At 42.0% G+C, this 23251-nt stretch overlaps 1 protein-coding gene across 9 annotated transcripts in view; it reads right to left on the bottom strand.

Moving 5' to 3' along the window:
- The window catches only part of ATXN1 (ataxin 1), a 253466-nt gene that overhangs the window by 197064 nt on the left and 33151 nt on the right, over nt 1–23251 (bottom strand). The window contains exons 1-2 of one of the 9 annotated variants that reach the window (XM_076330587.1): nt 2819–2947; nt 1144–1242 (exon numbers count right to left, since the gene is read on the bottom strand). The exons of 7 other annotated variants lie outside the window; for them this stretch is intronic. The gene's annotated coding sequence lies outside the window, so the exon portion shown is untranslated. Of the gene's footprint in view, nt 1–1143; nt 1243–2818; nt 2948–23251 lie in introns of those variants that run through there. One more of the 9 variants, XM_076330583.1, reaches the window with a different exon arrangement.

Genomic DNA, 23251 nt, shown 5'->3' with positions numbered 1-23251 from the left:
AAAAACATTTTTTATGTGACAGAGAGCTTAAAACTCTGGAACTGTTCATGTACACCTCTACAACAATTTCTTTTTAAGAGACAGAAAATACTCAGAAAGCGATCTGCACTGTTAACATTTTAGTATTACAAATCAAATCAGCATTCAGCCTAAGCTGAATTCATATTTCTGGAGACACATCAGAAAGAACCCTGAGGATTAGTCCTAACACAAAAGGATGAGGGAGTTGCCTGCTGTCATCCTGCCAATTTTGCAGAACAGAAGAGTTAGCAAATGAGGCATGAAACGATGTGAGCAAAGAAACTCATACCTGCAAAAAATGCAGCAATATCAGGTGTGCAAGAAAATTACAGTAAGTAGTATCAGGCCCAATCACAAGAACTGCTGACCAGCTGAAAGTCCTTTTGGCCTCAGCTGGAAATACTTAGCACCCTTAAGGCTAGTTAAACTTATAAGCCATCCTAATTTAATGCTATAAATTAAATTTGAATATTCAGCACTTAACTTTTTAAGGCTCTGACCTTCAATCTGAATCAACAGTAAGGCACCAGCACTAGCTGAAGCTCTAGCTACATCAAGAAAAATCTTCCTGTGTGCCTCCATTTCTATCTGTTACCGTGAAGGATACAGTTCTCTCTCTTTTTAATTCCTTATAGTGATAGCAATATCAAATACACCTATCTTACTGCTTTAGGGAAAGTCCAAAAGCTCCTGTTTTGGCCTTTGAAAATCTCTCATTAATGCAGCTGGTGGCTTTCAGAGTGTAATGACAAAGGGAGAGCGTTATTCAAGTGTGTGGGTGCACGCACACACATGTGCAGGGAAAGTGAAAAGAAAGAGGCACGCACTCTATATTGTAATTCTCCAAACCTGAATATGGCAACAAACCACATTCAGTGCAGATGGACAGTCATGTCACAAAAACTCACAGTTGACTCAACGCTACCATGTCTAGCAAGGTGGGCTGACAGGTTTCATACGGCAAAGGCTACCTCTGGGGGACGGGGAAAGCTGAGGTGGGGATGAGGAGTTCTGCACCTGCCTGGAGATACCCTGAAAGTCACTTTAATTAATCTGATATGCAAGATTCAACAAAAAAAATAGGGAAAACAAATTAACTGAAGAACAAAAGGCTTAACTTACTGAATAAGACACCACTTTAACAGGTTTCCCCACTTTCCCTGCTGTAAAGCACTTCTGAAAAATTCAGCCACTGAGCTACTGCTTTTCTTGACCTTTTCGCTGAAAGAGAGCAGAGTAAAAACAGGAAAGAGCTAAAATGATATGCAATAAAGATGCTTCATGTTAGGAAAGTCTTTTGAGTCACTTGCAAATTCATTCTGTGTCAGATTGCCAATATAATGCTTACTAAAGACTATCTATTAACAGCACCAGCAGTCAAAGCGAGCGTATTGTCTCTCGGCGGTTGCAGCAACACCATATGCACCACACAATGCAGCTATGTAGCATTTGCATCTGTTGCTAGTTTTCCACACCCAAAAGCTCACTTCATGTCTTATGATTAATTTATAATGCCCTGAGCCCCAAGGAGATTTGCCCTTCTGATTGCCCTTTTCTTAACAATAACACAAATAAACATGGAAATAAATCTATTGTCTGAGGAACCCTTCCACTAATTTTGTTCTTTGATGGTTTGGTTGATTTAGTATAGCTAGGAATCAAGAGTAAAGTGGATCGTAGCTTAATATAGAGTGTGGTTAATCTTCCCTTTGCATAATGCTGGTACACTACGGCCCAAATACCAGAGATTTATTTGATGTGTACATGCTTTCAAGCATTAGTAAACAAGTTGCAGTCCATTATGAAAGAAGAGCAGATCCAAACAGTTGTGAAGCTCTTTATGTACTAGATTGACACTGGCGGTGCAATATACTTACATTTGCACATATACTAGCTTTATAATTTCGGAGACTATTTCACCAAAAAGTATCTTTTTTTTTAAATATGACTAAAAATATGGCTAAGATCACTTTCCATGTCCTGATGCACTATCATCTGAAGCATGTCAGAACTGGCAGAGAGAGAGAAGCACAGTCGTCTTTTTCTCTTTTTCTTTCTTTAATTCATTTTATTCTTCGTAACATAGCCAGAACCAGGAAAAACATATACTAGAGCCTCACAAATGTATAGACACATTAATTCCCATGAAAAAACAAAAAGCTTCTCTCACTTCTCATTTCTTATTCTTCCATTACTTTAAAGAATATGCTACAGAACATGCGGAAGTACTCTACCAAATACCACAGAATTTTTTACTTTACCAGACCTATCAAATAAATTATTATCCTACATTCTGTAACTATTTTTGTTGTTGTTCATGTACTAATCAAAACAAATTGGTCCTTTAGAAGCCAGCCGTAAGAGCAAAATATTAACTTAAATAAAAATTATTTTTAATAATGAAGTTTCAAGCAACGGTACCGTGGAAGCACGTAAGTGCACAAAAGTTACCTACATGTGGCAGTGCTCCCTGAAGAAGAGACCCAGTGTGAGTCTACAGTATTTTAACACACACAGGCAAAACCACCTGAGCTGTACTGTTAGGTATCAATAAGCCATTCTCACAATATGGTGCATTTTTTCTACCTAGTGGAAGAAACATGATCTGACACTCAGGCACTAGCTTTAGAGGACAGAACCTAATTCCTTGCCCTCTCGCATACATATGTGATTTTCAGCAATTCTCCCAGTGTTTATACTACATTCACTGACCCCCCCATATAGGCTACAACTGGACATCATCAGTCACTTGCCGTCACTGGCCTAGATTTTATCCTGTTCTGTGCTGAACACTAACCTGATATGACTCAGGAACAGTTGCTTCTGTTTTTCCCCCCATAATAAATGAAGAAGCCACGACAGAGGTAGAGAGAAAGTGGGGGCTGGAGGGGGAAGACCTTTCAGACAGCAATTCAAAAATCTCATCTACAGAGGTGTAGAGAACCTACACTCCTGGAGCAAGCTCTTCAGATGAAGCCTCAAATCTTGGTGGCAACTATCAAATGGACGTAAAAGTACATGCCTGTGAAGGACAAACACATCAGTGACTGAGAGACGCCAGGATACCACAAAAAAGTAACACAGTAAGAAGAGAGGATGCCAGTGTCTCAGATAAGCAGTTATGGCCATGTTTACTTAAACTGTTCTGCTGAGTTGTTCCCATTTCAGGCAGAAAACTTTGATTTAAGGAAGAGACTTGCAGTTCCGTCTTCATATTTTTTTTTCCTTCAAAGCACGAAAGAACTTCCTTTTTCAAAACCAAATTAACAAAGTTTACATCCAAACCCACTCAGTCCCAAAAATCTCAAATCTGAACTCTATTAAAAGCAGCAGTTAGTGCAGCCAAGTGCTCCAACAATATATTTAACAGCCTGTAATATTTCTAATGCCCTACTGCCTGAAGTCTGTGATCTGGAAAACCAGCCAAGCACACCCACCCAACACCAACGACTGCTACAGGGAAGACTCTGTTATCTCCCTTGGCTATGGCCCTCTGCTACTGCTGGCATGACCAGACCAGGGACTCTCCAGCTGCAGAGGGCAGGCACACAGACCACCTCTCTGGCAGGAGGAAGCCTGAAGCAAGGAGGCAAATTAAAAATGAAAGTTGTGCCAAGCATGTAAGCATGGAGCTACTCTTTCAAACTTAAGGTCCTGCAGTTTTATGGGTGTGTTTTATTATTTGATTTTATTGGACTCCTTCTCCTAGCCTGCTGCTTCCCTCATATCGCTTAGGGTTCCTCCCATTCATTCCTACTTCACATCCTTCAGGCTGGAAGATTTCTCAGATCACTTCCCCGGTTCAACTACTAATAAACTCAATGGAAAAACTCCCTTGACACCAGTGGGGACTAGAGTAGGCATTTGCCCCGAGCTCAGGTATGAGCATCCTCATCCTGCACACCCAGCAGTACCTCTCCCTAGTCGGCCTAAAGGATGCTTGGGAAAAGCATTTTGATGCAGATTTCACATTCGCTGGTCGTGATACTGGAAAATACAGTTCACACTGTCTCCTGACAAAAAGCCACACCACATGTTCTTCTATATAAGGCATTGTCATGGTTTAACCCCAGCCAGCAACTAAGCACCACACAGCAGCTCACTCATTCCCCCGCAGTGGGATGGGGGAGAAATCAGAAAAAAGGTAAAACTCGTGGGTTGAGATAAAGACAGTTTAATAGGTAAAGCAAAAGCCATGCACATGCAAGCAAAGCAAAACAAGAAATTCATTCACTGCTTCCCATCAGCAGGCAGGTGTTCAGCCACCTCCAGGAAAGTAGGGCTCCATCACGCGTAATGGTTACTTGGGAAGACAAACACCATCACTCCGAACGTCCCCCCTTTCTTCTTCTTCCCCCAGCTTTATATGCTGAGCATGACGTCATACGGCATGGGATATCCCTTTGGTCAGTTGGGGTCAGCTGTCCCAGCCGTGTCCCCTCCCAGCTTCTTGTGCACCCCCAGCCTACTTGCTGGTGGGGTGAGGTGAGAAGCAGAAAAGGCCTTGACGCTGTGTAAGCACTGCTCAGCAGTAACTAAAACATCCCTGTGTTATCAACACTGTTTTCAGCACAAATCTAAAACATAGCCCCATACTAGCTACTGTGAAGAAAATTAACTCTATTCCAGCCAAAACCAGCACAGGCGTACATGTAGGAAAGTAAAAATATCTTTTCTAGTAAGTTATGCAAAGCAGAAACAGCCTCCTGGTACTATGACATCCAACTGGAAGCTAAAATGATACTAATTATACAGTTCACTTGAACTCCAGCAAGGCTCCGTGAGTCCTAGCTGTCCTAGCATGAAGAACACCGCCTGAGCGAACCCCCCGGCGAGCACCTCCCTGCCACCACACATGGACAAGGACCACCAAAGCGCCAGGGGAACACAGCTAGGAAGGGCAGGCAGCTGCCTGCCCCGGGGGCACAACCTGCTGCTCCTCCTCTCTCGCCCTGCACCATGGCACCAACAGGCACGGGACAGGAGCAAGGCCGTCCCTATCTCAGCGAGAATTTACTCCCCATACACAGCACAACTCTGTGCTCCATCTCAGGACCTTTCTAAGCATCACACCTCCCGCTGAAGAGCATTTTCCACTCTCTTGCCAGCCTGACTGTTCAAGATTAAGCAAAGTTGCGGATGACTCCTCAGCTCGTTCCACATTATCATGCCAGTGGGTTGCTGTGAATTCGCGATGAAGCAAGAGAGACGGCACGCTCAGATACGAACCAGGCTGAACTTTCAGGACTGTTTTTTCCTTTTTCGGGCCCATCTACTGGGGGTGCAGTGGAATTTTTAAAAAGCTGCCAGAGATAGCGCAAAAAAGGATTATTTGCATAATATCTAAATAATGAAATGAGGGCTTTTTCACTTCCACACTTCAGTATCTCAAAAATGGCCAGGGGAGTATTATCATTTATTAAAAGGTCTGACAAATGGATGGATTCCCACAAACACTGCCAGTAACAGTTTATTCCCTTTCATAATGAAAACAAGCAGAAAATATTTTACTTCGAAGGATGACTTTTCAGCAAACTCTCAAGTTCTCTGAAAACAGCCGTAGCTACAACACCGCTCACAGAATGTTTGGTAACTTCACAGAAGATGTTGTAAGTCAAACATTAATTTTTTAAATAAATTCACTAGGCTACCCTATCGTGTTTTCAAAGTCACCCAGTTTAATTACTTTATTGGCTCAATAAAGAATTTTGGATATCAAAAAACTGCACGTATATTCAAAGAGAAAGACAGAGATATCAATCAACTGAAAATGTACAGGAAAGAAGCAGGAGAAATTACATGAAAATGAAAAAAATATAATCTACAAAACAATCAGCACACCAAAAAGATAACTTTATGATCTCACCTGCGGAAAGGCTGAGCAGGCTTTCAATCTTTTCCCGTTTCCAAGCTCCCTAAGGTTTTCCCAGTGAAAGTGAAGCCCTCCACAGAGCGACCGGGCACCAGCTGACAGCCAGCTTGCTCTCCTGAGTGACTGCTCTTCAGAGGCAGGCTCTCAGTCAACTGGTTCACAGATCGCAGTCACTGGTCACTATTGCCACCATAGAGTACAAACTAAAAACCACCGTTACATTGCAAACCAATTAACCAATGTAACCAACAACGCTCTGCAGTACACAACCTCCAGCAAAGACTGCAATGGTGTGTACTTTCCCCACAGTTATGCACGGGTGGTGCAGCACTGTTGTATCCATGATACCATGTTGCATCCAGTTACCCCAAAGGGGCAACGTTCCTAAAGGACGGAAAAGTTTGGGTTATAGACATTACGCAACATTTGGGGTGTATTTAAACAAACTCCAGGCTTAGCAATTAGTTGCCTTAATATTTTCTGGGTATCCTGAACCTTTACAGAAGGTGTACAGGCTTGCAGGCAGCCCCCACGTGCCTCAGCCCTCTTTCTAACCCCATCCATGCCCCAGCTGCACCACCGGCACTGGGCACCCACAAGCACGCCCTTGGGATAAACCTGACCCTGAAGCAGCAAGGAGCAGCAGAAAAACCCCTGTGAGGAGCAGCTGCTGCTCCAGTGCGGCGGGAGCGCCGAGCGCAGCGTGGTCCAGCGAGCAGGGAGTGCCTCGCCACGCGCCCACACAGCACCGCTCCAGGAAACACAACGGGGCTGGGGTTCAGAAAGGCAGGCAGGGCAGGGGAAGCGGCCAGCCTCAAGCGCACGCCCACAGGTGCTCGGGGAGACGTGGGTGGCGGTATTAGTCCGGGAGCCCTGCAGCCAGGGGCAAGCCCAGGGCCCTCCCTGACCCCAGGGGCTTCAGGAGAGGCTCGGCAGGCCCCGCCACCAGCATCTCCCCCACCTGGGAAGGATGGAGTTCACAGAAAAGCTATGGATATTATTTGAAGGCTAATGGGCGCCCACTGCAAACATGGTGCAGCTTGCTCAAGGGTGGAGTGGGGGCAGGAAACGCCCCTGCCCCGCAGCCCCCTGGGAAGTCAAATGCCCAAAACGTGGAGGACTTGCTTAAGGTGGGGGACAGATTCATCTCTAAAGCTAGTGGGATACCTACAGGAGTAAGATACAAGTATAATGAATGCATTTCTATTTAGTGCTCCTTATCACACAAAAATCCCACAAGTACCGTACAAAAAACTAGTCAGCCTCACCAAAACGCAACAGCAGAGGGTGGGCAGGGGCAGATGGGAAAAATGAAAATCTGGTCGCCTGCCCCCAGGCAGTTCCCCATCCCTCAACAGCACACAGGCAGGCGAGGTCCCAGCTTTCACAGTTTCAGGTGGAAGACCCCTTGCACTCCCATAACCCACACCCCCGCTCTCCAAAATGTCCCCCTGGGAAGGACAGATGTCAGTCTGCTCTCCCAGGGTTTGAACCCCTACTCCCAAGGGTTCACATGTGCAATAGGTAGCTCTGACCAGAGGCGCGAGCAACCTTTTTCTCCTTGGGCGACTGATGCCAGGTGAAATATCTCCAGATTAAACTAAATTAGGCTGTGATTTTGCATGCACCTCTCCTTAGCTATCACTTTTTCTAAAAGGCAGGGTAATAAACTGCACTTGGGGATGCAGGGCATCCGGCTAACAGGCTTCAGTACTTCACACGTATTAATGAACAGGACAGCAATAATGTTAAAAAAAACTTTCTGGGTCACAGTCCTGACTATAAGGTTTTAAAATCACTAGCTGGGAAACCCACTCCTCAGCTGGTTAATGATTCAGCTTTGAAAGCAAGTATTTAATAATTACTTAGTAGAGGGAAGTTGTGGACAGTTACACCTCGGGGTATTTCCAGAAATGCCAAGTATTTTAAAATGCAAATTCACAAATTCTGCAGCATACGTAATTTGAATATCTAGTATACATCCTGGCCACATACGATATTGCTAGCAAATACCACAGTGCAAACAGTTTTTCTAGGACTACATATATCCCCAGTGACACATTAGAATGTAGTTTTAAACAATAATACAAAGATAAAAGCATGTTGTATATGGCATGCTTTGGAACAGTTACCATATGCTCTGTCAATAATCCATGGATTAATAGGGCCCTGATGTACAATAACACATTGGCCACTCACAGCTCCATGGAAGATTATTCCATTCACCACGAAAATTAGCTGAGGATTAAGGCACATGTCACAATTTTTCATTCATATTTTTAACTTGGTCAGCTCTAAGATACTACAGGTGGGGTTTAGGGTTTTTTTTATTCTTCTTATTCTTTAAAGGTCTGATCCTAATTTCATTAATTTGCACTAACATCAAGGGAGCAGGTTCAGGCTCTAAATCAGAAGATTAATGTTATCTTAACAATTTACTTCTGTGTCCCTAAGAGCAGCTATACTAGAGCATTAAAAAAAAAAAAAAAAAAAAATTCATTTAACCTATTATCCTACCACTGACAGTAGATGCAGCTGACACTTTGGGAAACAGTTGAAGAAATAGCGGAAGTACAGGATGTAAAAAAAGTAATTTGTTTCGGTATGATTACTCCCAGTTTGAGCTGCGTTTCTGGGCAGTTCAACATCAAGATGCTTTTCTAAATCTTGGCGTTAGGAACAGGCAGTAAAATAGATCTATATAATCATCTGCAACAGCAACCCATCCTGTAACAGGCCAAAGTCTCTTGAGTATTTTATTTTCTTGGTTTTTATTTAGAACAGAGGTCTGGATAGTCGGGTGAATAGCTGGCCACAAAATAAAATGTCATTTACTAGTTACAACCTAACCTAAGGTGTGGGAGACTCACCTTCCACTCTTTGTAGCTCCAGAGGCTCCCCATACAATCATCAGCATTTGTGCCTGGGCAAAATGACTTCAAAATAATAACAAACTGGAATGCTTCCAGGACAACATTTTCCATCCACTCTGTACATGCTGTGAATCACCTTACAAACAGCACAACCCTGGAGAGCAAGATCTCCGTGTGCTATCTTGTCCAGGTCTCCTTAGTGAAAATGAGATTGTCCCTAACGAATTCAACAACTCAGGCAGGCTAAAACACCACTGGCATCACCTGGGGGTCAGGAGGCTGCCCACTTTGTTTATGAACAGCAACAGCAGGCGATTTGCATTTCTTAATAAAAGTGCTGTTGTTTCACCCTTTGGACAGGAATGCTGACAACTGCCAGGCATCTGGGATTCCCCAACACCCCCCTGCAAAGGCACCTCAGAGGGGTTGTTTCTGCATAGGTTACCACCCCTGAAACACAAAGGCATCGCAACAGTTCTAGCGACCTGCCTGATTTCTCCTCCTACTTACAGTGGGTAACACACGGCTAAAGGGAGCTGCCTACACTTGACAAAGCAGAGTGGTGCATCTTCGGCATAAATATGTTGCAGTACCTACAACTATGAGTATACAAACATTTCAGAAGGGAACCTGTATTTTGGTTTTGCTTTGTTGGTTGGTTTTTAAATACTTACCTATCTTTTTATATTGTCTCGTAAGCAGTTTGTGCAAAGAGAAGTATTATACAGTGCAAAACTATGCTAAAATTGCATTTGCATTCTAAAGATAAAAGTTACCATTAATCACATCTGAAAATTAGAGACAAAGTGCAAGGTACATTTTTGAATGGAAAAAGAAGTCACAAGTACCAAAACACTTTCAGAAAGGAGGCCGACAAAACTTTTCCTTCCTGTCCCCAAAAAAAGAAAACTCCTTTAACTAGCTTGCACATAGCTAAACAGCTAGAATCAAACTGGCGCAACCTACGCTGGCAGTACAAAGCCAAAAATGTGCTCTGTATACTCCATGATAAGATATTTTGGAAAGCAATGTACCTACCAGTGCTATCACCAGCTAAGTGACTTACCAAATCATCTACATAATTGCCAAAAGCTATCAAGAGATTTATCAACAGTGGGGTACCATCCACAACAACACTGCACTACACAGAGCGGCAGAACAGAAATATTCCTGTTCCTCACATGGGCTTGGCTTTGGCTGGCCTCTTCTGTTTGCAAAGTATCGTATCATTAGTGATTTTCACCAGTCTCCATCTTTATTTTGCATCCTCTTTGGGGGAAGTTTGTTACACTGTGAATGCAAAGAGGCAACGAACCGTCCTTGGGCTCCACCACGTAGGTAGGCTGCAACTTACTGTGTATCTATATGTGAAGTGCTGTATTCTCCTTCTGACCTCACCACACATTTTTGTAAGAACCAGGCAAGCCATAATGAACTTACAGTAAGAGATTGTGCACACACTCATCTGCACAGAGACATGGGGAGAGCAAGCTTGCTTGTTAAAAAAAAGGGAAACTCAGCCCTACTTTATTCTTAGAAAAGAAAGGTCTCTCGTTAATAAAGTAACCTGCAGCCAAATCTTGACATTACAGAAGACAACTTACAATACATCTCAAGCAAGTTTGAGAATGGACAGTAAAGGCATGCCTATGCACCTTCTCTTGAGGTGCATATATATACACTCACATATTTGTACAAGTGAATCCAAAACACTTTGTAGCCCTGTGCTATTAACCTTTTTGAGACAGTCTCCATCAAATAGCAAATGCGGGAGGAGGGGGGAAAGACAGAAATGACAGAAAAACATCTCTCTACTTCCAATTTTACCTGTATAGCAATATTCGCACAACTGGATATAACATGTCCAACCCTGAAAAGTAATTTTGCCCCCGTTTTCATACGGCATTTTTTCAACCTGTCTGAAGGGCTTTAAAAATTTTCTGTCTTTATCTGATCAAAATGCTGTCCTTCCTCCTGCAGTCCTGGCATTCTTTGTGGTGAGACTCTTTCAGTACCAATATTAGTATTCAAATGTCAAGTTTGTGACACTACATTTCCTGTGCTAGTTAAAGCATTCAGAACAATTATTATCCGTGAAATATTAAACAGTAAATTTTTGCTACCTGCTTACAATTTCAGCAGCCCTAGCTGTGACAGAACAGCACTTACACCAGTCACATGCAATTTTACATAGAGATGTATTGTTCAGCTTTTCTACCAGTACTCATACATTTCCCCAAATTGGCTTTTGTTGTTTTTAGCAAAGCTACACATTTATTCCTTTTCTGTAGCACAACTGAGCCCTGAATATCAATTGAATTTATAGTATTTAGTATTTCAGACTTTTGTTCCACATGTATTCCCTAACTGATAGCACTTTAACTTATAGTGAACCACTAAGCTTTTTTTTTTTTTTAATATTTATGGAATAGTAATTCTTTCCTTTATCATTTCTACTGCTCTTAAATAAAAAAAGAATCTTTCATTTTTGCTTTTTTTCCTGTTTCAGTACTTAGTTGAGTCTCTTTCTTTTGTAATTATCTAGACTGTGGTTACATATCTTTGGCTATGAGGGGTATTTTTATTATAACATGTAGGTGTCTTTAAAAGCAACATACATCAGAGCTGCACAGCTGAGAATGCACTGAACTGCCACTCCTTCCTACGAAGCTGCCAAAGTTTTAGGGAAGCTTTCATATAATAGTACAAACTGAAAAGAATGAATGCCTGTTCCTGTATACAGAAAGGTGCATGTTAATTAGATAGATATGTTTTTCTCATTGTCAAAGAACAGCTTTATGAGGAATGCACAAAAACCACATCGAGCCTTCCATTAACAGACAACACTACAAGCTACAGATCAAAATGAAATATCCCAAATAACTCAAGGAAAGCTTTATTTTCAATGTATGGCTTGATCATGCCATAAAGTACTTCAGTATCATTGTACAGGTCAGTTTTTCCCACTGTTCTCCCCTCTGAAACTGGAGGCTGACTTCAGGATGTGCACACTTCTTTCAGTCTTAATTAGCTTCACTCCAAATTTGAGCCAAAGGGGTCTGATCCTAACCCTCCGAAAGGCAACAGGAGGAATGCCAGTGGGAACAAGGCCTAAAACAACATGTCTACAGTAATCAACAACTCTGAGTTATATAAATACTTGCTAATATCTCTATACTGACTGGTCATCAACATTTCCATTATAAACCTTGTACCTGGGGACATCTGTATGTTGGACGCTATCCATGCTTCTCTCCAGCCAGCTGAAAGAAATTGTTTTTGAGTGATACAAGGCACTCCCTCTCCTCTGGAGACCTGCAGAGAACTAACGGAACCCTCATTTTTCCACACAAATCAACAGGATCCTACCATCTTAAGCTGAAATCCAGTTTACCTGCTTTGCTACAATGTGCTTTTGCAGGGTCATAAAAGGAAGCTTTGGTTTTGTTTCAGGAAATCAAGGACTACCAGCTTTTTCATGTAGTATGTCATGATGTGAAATAATCAGGGCTAGAATGCAAAAATGAGGTTTAAACAACAGCTCATGAATAATGCGCCCTGCAATTCTTCATCATTCTGTTTACACTGCATTGAGAGTTATAAATGAAGTAATAAACAGCAAAATCCAGTCTACCAAAATAAGGAGCCTGTCACAAATACTTTTTAAAAAATAGCAGGGGTAATACTAACATCACAACCAGTATTCTTCCTACTCCAATCAGCGAAACCATCCTTGAATTTGATCTCCTGTTGCACCCAAAAGGACGGCTATGTTTGTCTACAGAGCCACAGCACTATTATAGCTGAACTCATTATTTTAAAGTGTTTGAAGTACCTTGAGCATGACAGAAGACACAGAAAAACAAATTGCATTGGATAATATGCAATTCATACTAATGTTAATTAATTAACATTCACAACACAAGCTGAAGCTGTTCCAAAAAACCCATTATGGTACATTCTGAGAACAAGTACTAGGAACAAAACACAAAACTTGGCTTAGTTTAACCAAACTACCAACACAACTTTATACATCTGTCTAAAATGAGCCCGAGTCTTCCTTCTGCTTCCTGCTCCTGGAGGGATGCTAGTATTAGGCCCACCAAACTGCATCAATCAAGAATCAGCTCTAGAATTAATTCTCCTTCTTTCTGCAGAAATCAGTTGTTAAGAGGACCAACATTAACAGTTTTCAGGAGCGATGTGGGTAAAATGTGAGTGGAACTGCTTCATGCCCTAGTTGAGAGGTCTAGCTGAAGGAATGGGCATACTTGTTGCCCTGAGCTTTTACAGTAAAATATGATTGTTCCTTCTCTTGCCCTTCCAGGACTCCTCCGCATCTACTCATTTATCTTCAGGCCTCCGTAGGCACCTGGAAGCCAAACCACGCAATGGACAAGCATTTGCAAAATGGTCCTACCACTGCCGCCCCCCGCCCCCCCCCCCCGAATTTCCAACCGCTCGCCCACATGAGATATAACCCTGCTGAGGAGAACCTGCTCTGAGACCCCAGAACACTCTGCTCTGCAGAAGCTGGGCCAGAAACAGCATGATGGACACCCGTAACACGGCACTAGCTAGGTGAGGTGAACTCTACGTGGAGACTTGTAGCAGGATCTTTCTCCAAGGCCGAAGCTTCTCAGTGTTTTGTCTGAGGTATGAACACGCAGAGTTTATACACTAATGTTGACAGGTGAACAGCTTTGCTCTCAGTAGTAACCAGAATTTCTTTTGAAGTCCTGAACTGAAGTTAAGAGATGACCCAGGTCAGTATTCACACATCACAGCCTTTCTCAAACACAAGAAGAAAAAAAAAAACAGCAACAAAAAGCCCAGCTACAGAGTAAACCCCACTTACACACATCACAAAAGCTCTTATTTTCCATGCCCATCCAAGAACACAAATTGTCCAAAGACTGAATACCAGCTCTCCACAAAAGACCTCTGAGCCCATCGGAGTGTCTCAGCTCCCTGCCAGCTCTGAACAACTGGGCACTTGCACGTAACAAAACTGCCCTCAGCCAGCTACAGCAACACACTTAGCATCCAGGCGGCGGCTTCTTTTCATTTTATACCTACTTGTTCAGGTCTCTGTAAAACACACACACACAAAAACTTTACTAGTACGAAGGGAAATCAGTGGCTACAACTGCAAAGTGCCGTGTTGCTAGCCAGAGACGGAGAGCACACAATCCGATGCTGAATGTCTGCCAGCAAGGAGGAGTCCCAGCCTAAGGCCTCAAAACCACTTGGAAAGCTGTTGCCTGGCTGATTACGTCCCTGCTGAAAGGGTAAGGCTTCAGAGTAGTGTGCGCAGCAGATTAGACGCATGGCTCCCATGCACAGCCAGCAGAAGCTGCGGATCAGAACCGCCACACGTACTCTGCAAATGCACCCCGGTGCATACTCGTACTGTAACGTGCCTCTGAGCTCCACCATAACAAAAATAATAGCTGTATCAGTGAAACCGTAGTCAATGGGCAGTGACCACAACACATGCTAAACTCCCTCTGAAATGAACTGGCCCGTAAGAAATTTTAAAAACCAAGTGAAGGATGTGGTACAACTCCTATCAAAAAAATAGTAAGGGCAGTGTCTCTTTGAAAAAAAAGGGACAATTTGGCATTTGCAGTGTATACAAGATGTCTTCATACACTTTCCTGATTCCTTGCCAGTAACTATTCAAAAAAGACCACTTAACAAGCAAACAGGTCTTCAGCACAACAAATAATAAAAAAGAGAGCAAAGCTTGTGCTATTTAAATATCATGAAACATTCTGCTAATCATGCACAGATGGAAGTACAGACGCTTCTGCCAGACGCCTTGTTCAGAAACTTTGCTCTATTTTTAATTATTTGATGTACAGAGGACCTGTTTGCTGATTAAAAGGGCACTGCCTTTAAAAGGACTCCATCAATATGGAGTCTAGTCTTGTTTTTAATGGAGGATTTTAAAAGTAGTAACCCATACCTCTGAGCTCCCTGCACCAATTTTTATAATCTTATAAGCACGTGGTTGGTTTTTTTCAGATGCTTCTCTCACCTTGGGAAAATGTCTACATAGAGGAAAAGTGAAACTAACTATATGCAAGCTATTGTTAAATACACTGAGTAAATCCATTTTGATAGTGTATATTTTCCTTTAATATCCTTTAATTTGTATCTATTTTGGTGTTACCTATAGCAAGAAGGGGTATAGATTTTAAGATAAAAGGTTGGGGGTTTTCTTGACAGTTTTCCTTTCACTCAAAAGCCTAGTTTTTTGAGAAAACGTATCATCTCCAAATTTATCAACCAAAATACTTATCAAATTGGGGTTTTTTAAATCTACTATAACCACATTATCATTCCAATAGTCAGTTCTTGGCAAAACCCTAGTGATACAGAAAAAAACCCTTCACATTTTTTCACTTCATACCTTTCGTGAACTTCCCTCATTCAGTGGCACGGTGCTTCATTCCTGTACTTCTCCACAGCAGTCCAGGAATTTTTCCCTCACTGAAGAGCCTCACTCAAAATGCATACCATGTTCAATTTCTTTTCTTTTTTCTGAATGAAGTGCTTTTCAAACATTCTTTTATGGTTTAGCTTACATTTTATCTTGAAAGTTTTGCAACCTGCTACTACAGAACTTTGCCACTGAAGCAGAGTCACAGTATGAAAACGACGGGAAACCCAAGGAAAAATGCCCAAGCTCTTACTTTTGTCTCACCAGTATGACGTGAAAGTTATATTACATTTTTAAAGCTTACTAATGTTAACAATTTGAAGTGCTGCTATTAACACAGTAAAAGAATTCTTTGATTAGCAGACCACTTGATATGATAATAAAGTAACAGTGACCCCATTATCTTATGAACTGATGACCTAAAGGGGGCAGCTTCTGGCTCATGCTCAGGTACAGAAAAACAACTGTTTTGTTTCTTGGGGTTTTTTTGACACTACCAGCATGTAATATTATACAAACAAACATACGCAACTGATTTGTTAGAGATGAGCTGACAAGCCTGAAAAGCAAGATGCCTGCTGAAGAGACACTGCAGCTGGAAGCCAGGGAAGACTGGCAGGAGTACGCAGGACTGAAAATCCAGTGTTAGGCCAGGGAAAAGGGCACCCACAGTGAAGCTGCAGAGAAGAAATAAAGGGGTTTTTTCCATGAGGAGAAGGGGAAGGCTGTATGGAGTGAAAGGCTTGTCCAGGCAGATCATCAGGGTTGCAAAGCTCAGAATCCAGCTATGACTAATGAGGACGGAAGAGAGGTAGATGAAACAACATTCAAATTTGCAGTTTTGCAGAAAATGACTGAGGTATTGAAACCCTCCGAGCAGAAATGGATTTTAGACACATAGAAACACACACAAAAATCAAGCCGAAGAAAGGGCCAACACACAATCAAAGTATCGTGCAGGTAGCGAACCTGGTGAGGGAGCCGTACAAGTAGGTCAGATACGCAGCAGCGAGAACTGCTGAGCATGGGACAATCTCAGTAGAGAAGGGGGGGTGAGGAGAAAAATTAATTGGCCAGCAACAAAATAATAAAGTCTGGAAAAGGTTAAAATGGGACAGAAGGATGAAAGGGCAAAACACTGCTTAGGCTCTATAAAGAAAGATTAGTCTAATTCACCAACACATCCACCCGAAGCACGGAAAGAAGACCAATGACACTTGACGGAGGAACAGTTTTCATTCCCTCTTTGCTTGGAGGAAAAGCCAAGCTAAAGCTCAACTGCCGCAGCACCAACCAAGCAGTGTCTCATCAGCAATGCTGACCTGCCAGCAACAGCTCTGAGTCCAGAGGGCCCCGACACGCCCCAGAGACCCCACGCCAGATCCCATGCTCTGTCACCCCACATTTATGCCCACGTGGTTCCATTGAAACCATCCAAGTAATTAACGGAGGTGGGAACCTGACCCCTTATTCCACCGCAGCCTTTGGCTGAGCGCCTCAGTGCGACGCATAACAGGCACAGTTTACATTAAATAAGATAAGGTGCATAAAACCCTGGTTGCTGCAGCACAGGCTGCACAGCACTACTGGTTTCATAGAGACACTCTGGCTGAGCTGTATAAACAGCACCAAACACTGCAGCCAGCCAGCTGACAGCTCAGATGAACACACTTCATAGCAGAGCTGCACACGTAGCAGAAGTGTGTCTTAGTTTGCATTTCTTCCATTCCATACAGCCAACATGACATTCAACAAGTTCGACTCCTTAGGTAACAGGGGTGTGCTTGACTGCTGCTGTTTAATGTATTTCAGATGCTTACTGTAAACGTTCTACCCACCTCAATTTCCCTTAGGGCCCTTTCTGGCTGTACTCTAACAAGTAACAACACCTGGATAGTAGTGTCATGTAACGAATGTCATACTTCCACTCAGGAATTACTTTAATCACTCAGTCACTACACACTGTATTCCCCCTGAATCTGCCGGTGAGCTGCAATCAAAATAAACTGGTGGTGACCAACAAATGGTGGGACGTACCCATGCCGGTTTGTATCACTCTCACAGCTGAAGACCGGACACCAGGACTGAATTATTCTGTCAGCTTGTGCAAACATGGAACAAAATACAGATTTTTTACTCCTTCTTCGGTCCTTCTGGTATTGTAGTATCACATATATTTTAAGTCACTATATAACATACTTGTGTGCTATCCAAACAAACACACAATGCAACTTTAAACTATAGATTATTGGTCCATAAGATCCACCATCATCCTCTTTCCCCGTAAAATAGAACACAGACCTCAAAACACGTGTTACAGAGACGGCACTGCTGTGTCACTTATCTCCCCACAATTTAATTAATCAACTGTCAAGTTCACAAAGGAAATCACAAGTGCTTTCCAAGACCGTGTCATCAACAACAAAAATATCAGGCCAGATCACAGCAGAGATCCAAGAAAATTTAGCAAGACTGCTAAGTAGGAAACCTGAAACTCATCCCTGATTCAAAGAGGAGACAGACAAGACCTAAGCAAAGAGGCGAAGCAGCTTCTCAGTTCTGCAAACTAGGGAGATGCAAAGGCAAAGTGTTTGCCCAGATCCACCAGTCTGTCTTTGGCTATTCCATGAGCAAGCGTTGCCCACAGAGGAGTCACGCTAACATAGGCCAGGGTAGCTGGTGGGGAAAAAGGGAGAGAGAATCCAGAGGAAAGAAATACAAAATCTAGGATGTGTTAGTTCTCTCATTTGTAATAAAGCAGGGGAGGAGGTACCATTTCATTTGGGTGCCAGGGAGACAACAGCAGTTGTCAACAGAGAAACCTCCACCGTATGTTAATGAGATGGGGTTTGTTTGTTTGTTTTAAACCAGATGCTCAAATCTTAAGACATTAGTATGTAATTAAAATCTTGTGTTAACTGAAAGATCATGTTCATGATATTCATATGGTAGTGTTTTACTTGCATAAATATTGATAGAAATACCAGTATTGGTGTGTCTGAGGCCAAACATTTTACTCAGAAGTTCAATCTTAATGACAAGCAACATCGCCTCCCCTTGCTGAGGGAAGAAAATACCCTGGGCCAAATCTGTAATCCTTAGGCACAATCTCTTCTGAAATCATAGGCAACGCTGCCTGAGTAGAGTCTCAGTCTTTAGGGAAATGCTGCTAAGCCCGAAGAGGAAGCTGAACAGAGGGTGATTTGGACAGTTCACAGGGGGACAGACCACCTCTGAGCAGGCAGTCGAAGATCAGCCCAAATCACCATCCAGTAACTCTGTGGCTGCCTCTGTAAAATGAATGTGATACTGCGGCTCAGGATGCAGGTCCCTCCACAACAGCTATAATGGTTTGTAGAAGGATCTGTCAAGGGACAATGCCCGGGTGTGTAAGCGAATGTTTCAGATCACAGGTGGGGCATTCTGCTCACGGTCATATTTCTCTTCTGATTCTTACGGAGGATTTCTGTTTTCAGCAATGCCTACACAGCACTATCTGAGATACCTTGAGTCATTAAAAAAATTAAATAGGATAAAAAATATTTTTTTTTAAATTGAAAAAATGGTTCTATGACCTTCTCTTGTGTTTTAATTGCTTATTTTATTACGCTCCTTACTTACTGCATTTTATAAAATGCAAAATTTTATCTGTTTTACCCTCCCGTATCTTTGCTTTTAAAACATGACACATTTTGGGGGGGGGGGGGGGGGGGGGGAATCCAAAAAGCAAAATGGAACTTATTTTTGTATTAATAAATTTACCAATTTACCAAGCTACAGCAAACATACAGACAGATAGAAAGTAATTGTGTTCATATTTGAATTCTGTACTTCAAGCCACCTTTGATCAACTTGATTAATATTCCTTTCCAAAGATTTTATAGCTGATGTGCTTCATGAACACAATTAGATTAATCTGTTCCGAATTCTACGTTTCATAAAATTACTGTTCCTCTGATTAATTTACAAAAAACACATGTAACTATGTACAAATGCACTTTTCTCATTGATAAAACAAGCCTGTGACACAGCTTCCAGTACTGGCCAAGAGATATCATTGTGAATATCTAATAAATCAGCAAGCCTGATGATGCAATGTCATGTGAGCTCATACACAAAATACTACACTTCTTACTCAAGTAAAAGAAAAAATAGCCCAATTCTCAGCTTATAGCACCAGCTCAGCTAAAATGCAATTCTTCAGGTATCAGTATCTGTGGAATAATGCCACCAGCTAGCCAAAGTGACTGTAGCTGATCCACAAACCTTCCTCTACTGAAGTCAATAATAAAATTTTAATCAAATTCAGTAGCATGGTTTCACACGGTTGAATTTCAGAGACACTGGGTCTGAAGAGGACCCATCTGACTCCTGATCTGCAAGAGAGACTCACTTTGACCTTACCAGGACTGCCATGAGCAGGCTGATGTCACTTCACCCCGTAAATCCCCTCGCCTGACGCTGCAGCTAAGCACCGCTGAACTCAGGTACCCTCTAGGAACACTGCGGTGTTGTAATTAGCAGTGAGATTTGTAATACATTCCCCAGCCAGAAACAAGGGTTGCTGTGGCCACTAGAGTAAAAGAATGTGAAAAGGGATTGGGGAAGAATAAAAAAGACAGGTAACAGTAGAGAAAACACAGTGATAATTTATTTAATTATCTCATATTAAAACAACACAACAATCACCAGTATCAGCTGGATTGTCAAATAGTTATTACAAGAAACAGTGGGGTTTTTAAAAGAATAAAATTTCCTTTAAATTGATTATTTCAGTGGAGAGGAGAAATGATGCACAGAAGATCTCTCTGACACAAGCTTCTGCTTCTTAATGCCTAAATTATGTTAGGTTTTGGTTTGTTTTTTTGGAGAAATGATGTATTTAACATCCTGTTTCCAGTGTAACAGTAATGTAAACCCCTCTTTTATTTTTTGGCAAACGCTGTGCATCACTCACGTTAAGCTTACCATTAACTGTGAACTGTTAACATGTCTTAGTGTGGTTTCAATGTTCCTATGGCAAGGCTAAACAGCATTTAGAAAACAATGATATCCCCAGGCCTGCACTGTAGTTTCTGAAGCACAGATTAAGCATGGTATTCTGCTCAACAAGCTCATCACTCTTAAGTAACTCATCAGAAAATAAAGAGGGAATTATCAAATGGGAATTGCCAAGTAATTAGTTCTCTGAAGCAGATGACATACAACTGCTAAAGAGAGGGACTTCCCTGTTAGTCATATGTCAAGAGTAGAGCCTACTGATCTGTAAATAAAAATGCATTACATACGATTAGTGCTATGGGTTTTTAACAGCTAGTGGTACATGGAGAATAAACTTACAACTTCTTCTAGCGCAATAATACAGCAGGATTTTTTTTCCTCTTGCATACAGTGAATTTTCAAACCATTCCGGATCTACGTGCTGTTAGGCTATCTGGGGAAAGCTAGGAACACAGCACAGTACCAGGGAGGGGATGCGCTCAGGGGCTAAGGAAGAGGAAAAACACTTTTACTATCATATTAATTTGAAAAATCACTCTCTACTCAGCTACTATACACAGCACTGAAAAGGAACGGCACCAATGAGAAAATATTCACTAGCACAAAAATTCCAAGCACAGTAAAGGAGGATTAAGCCTGCTTTTTGTAATTATCCTTCTCCATTAAAGCCTAACTTTAAGTAGCTGGTGTCACAGAAATGTTAAATTTACAAAACTACAAGAGCCTTCACGCATGGGTACCTGACAAACAAAAATGTGGTAACAGTCACAACCACACTCCAATACGAGTGAGAAACACTTCATCATTTGTACGTTTTATAGAGCAAAGAGCAACTCAAAAAATCCTTAAGTCAGGTTTTCAGCTAGTCCCAAAATGAGTTTATCACTGCTAAGTAACCGATCAGAAAATAAAGAATGAATTATCAAACTTGGGGGTTGCCTCCATCACAGTATCTCACCACGAGACCCTTCAGCTAACACTCAAATCCAGACGCTGCCACTTGGGTTAACTTTCAAACAAAAGCCTACCCCTGGTATCGAGGCACGGCAAAACCCACTGGCAGGTCCCTGTCCAACACACACAGCCGAGGGAGAGGCCAGGAGGAGGGCACACACAGATGCTGAGGCTTATATGCAACTGCACATCACATCCAGTCATCTCACCATTTTCAGCCCTCGGCACGTAGAAGTTCTCTGTCTCTCTAATACTTACTCTAACATCTGAAAGCCCGTACTTCAAAGTAACTCTAACAAGTTACAGTGCGTGGGACAGCAAGTCTCTTATTCCATTTGCAGATATACCTTTTTAAAACAGAAGTCAGAAGGTGAATCAAACCTCAGGTCTTGGCTTATATTGCATTATGAACACGAGCCTTGTGTTTTTATGCAGACAGATCACTACACCCAACTCCATTTACACCTTAGACCGTGTTACAAAACTTTCAATCAGTCAGACACCAGACCTTCAGTATCTGCTGAAGGAACAACAGAGCAAAAATGTGAAAGGTCAGGACTGAGGTGAGGGGGTAGGGCTGAGGGGACAGCAAAGCCTCATTTCTAAGATGTCAGTCTGCACTCATGTCGCTTCATTTAATTGACCGTACAATTATTCACTTACACACAAAACAATTTAAAAAAAAAATATTTCTAATTACTATCCAATTATACCTAGTTCTACCTCCATTTCACTTGTGCTCTTAATACGTCCAACATCTCCATCGCATACCCTCTTTTAGCCCCACAGCTATTGTAGGCCTTACTAAACAGTATGAGAGGGAAGAAATAAAACCAGCTAGGATAAAGGGACACCGATGTGGCAGTCAAAAAGCCACCATTGGACACACTAATACAGAGATGGATTAGCTCTTTTTATGTTCACTACAAAGTATTTTAAAAGGACAGATTGTTGTCCACTTACAGAGAGCAGTAGCCAGAAGTCTACATAAAACAGAAATTGTCTTACATAAAAAATAAGCCATACTCAGTGGTGTACAGACATACTTATGGAAAATTCAGCAAAAAAAATTCTTACAAATGGGCTGTGGCTGTGAATTCAACCCAATACTATAAGATGATTAATAGATATCAAGTGACTCGACAGTGGAAAAGATTAAAAAGAACTCTTCAGTTGTTAAACTGCCTAGTGTCTCATGCAAAATCCTCTCAACACAACTGTTTAAAAGAAAGCATGGAGTCATTTGCCTATGTGGAAGGAGGCAGTGCACACTCTGAACAAATAACAATAACTCTAGGCTTTTTAAAGCAGACTAAAATTAACTAAAGCCATGATTTAAAAAAAAAAAAAAAAGCTGTATCTCTATTTATTTATTTTTACTAATCCCCGTGTCCTTATTCAGGCAAGATGCTTAGCAGGCGCTGCATGAATGCTGCTTGAATTGGAAGGGTAAGCACGCCTGGAGCTCACACACAACAGTGACATTACTCCCTGAAGCCATGCGATTCCTCATGGGAGTAAAGCCACGAACGCACGTGTATGGCCATTAGGCCTAAAGTAAGGTTTCTTAGGTCTGATTTTGGATGTGTTCAGTCAAATGTGACTGATGTTCGGTCTCTCTGACAGACTCCATGGTAATAACCCGGGTCTGCCTAAAATGGAGCAGGGCTGTTGCCACCTTCACCCCGAAACAAATGTGAAAGCCGGAAAAGACGATGGGTCTTAGCATGCGATGCTCCATCTCGAGCTGTGAAACCTATCTGTGGCTGTTCGCTGCACGGCGCCAGGTCACGTTTCTTTCACGTGTTACTACTGTGAGCTCCCACCTGTTACATCCAGTGAAGCAGGCAGTCTCTACCCCAGCAACTTTTATTTCACTTATTTAGTTATACAGTGGGCTTGATTTTGATCGTTCCCTACAGAAAATGAGAACTAACTGATGAGGCCAACAGAGGTACCCCAAACTCAGTGACTAAAATGTCCAACAAGAAGAAAAGAAGCCAAAACAAATCTGATCTAAGGTCCACAAATACAACACTACATTTCAAGCTGCACTGGTAAAGAGAAAAGCACTATATTCCT

The sequence above is a fragment of the Aptenodytes patagonicus genome, chromosome 2 (assembly GCF_965638725.1).
Source record: "Aptenodytes patagonicus chromosome 2, bAptPat1.pri.cur, whole genome shotgun sequence".
In the NCBI taxonomy this organism is placed as follows: Eukaryota; Metazoa; Chordata; class Aves; order Sphenisciformes; family Spheniscidae; genus Aptenodytes; species Aptenodytes patagonicus.
The sequence above is the reverse complement of the archived record's forward strand: the minus strand, read 5'-3'. Positions and strand labels throughout refer to the sequence as shown.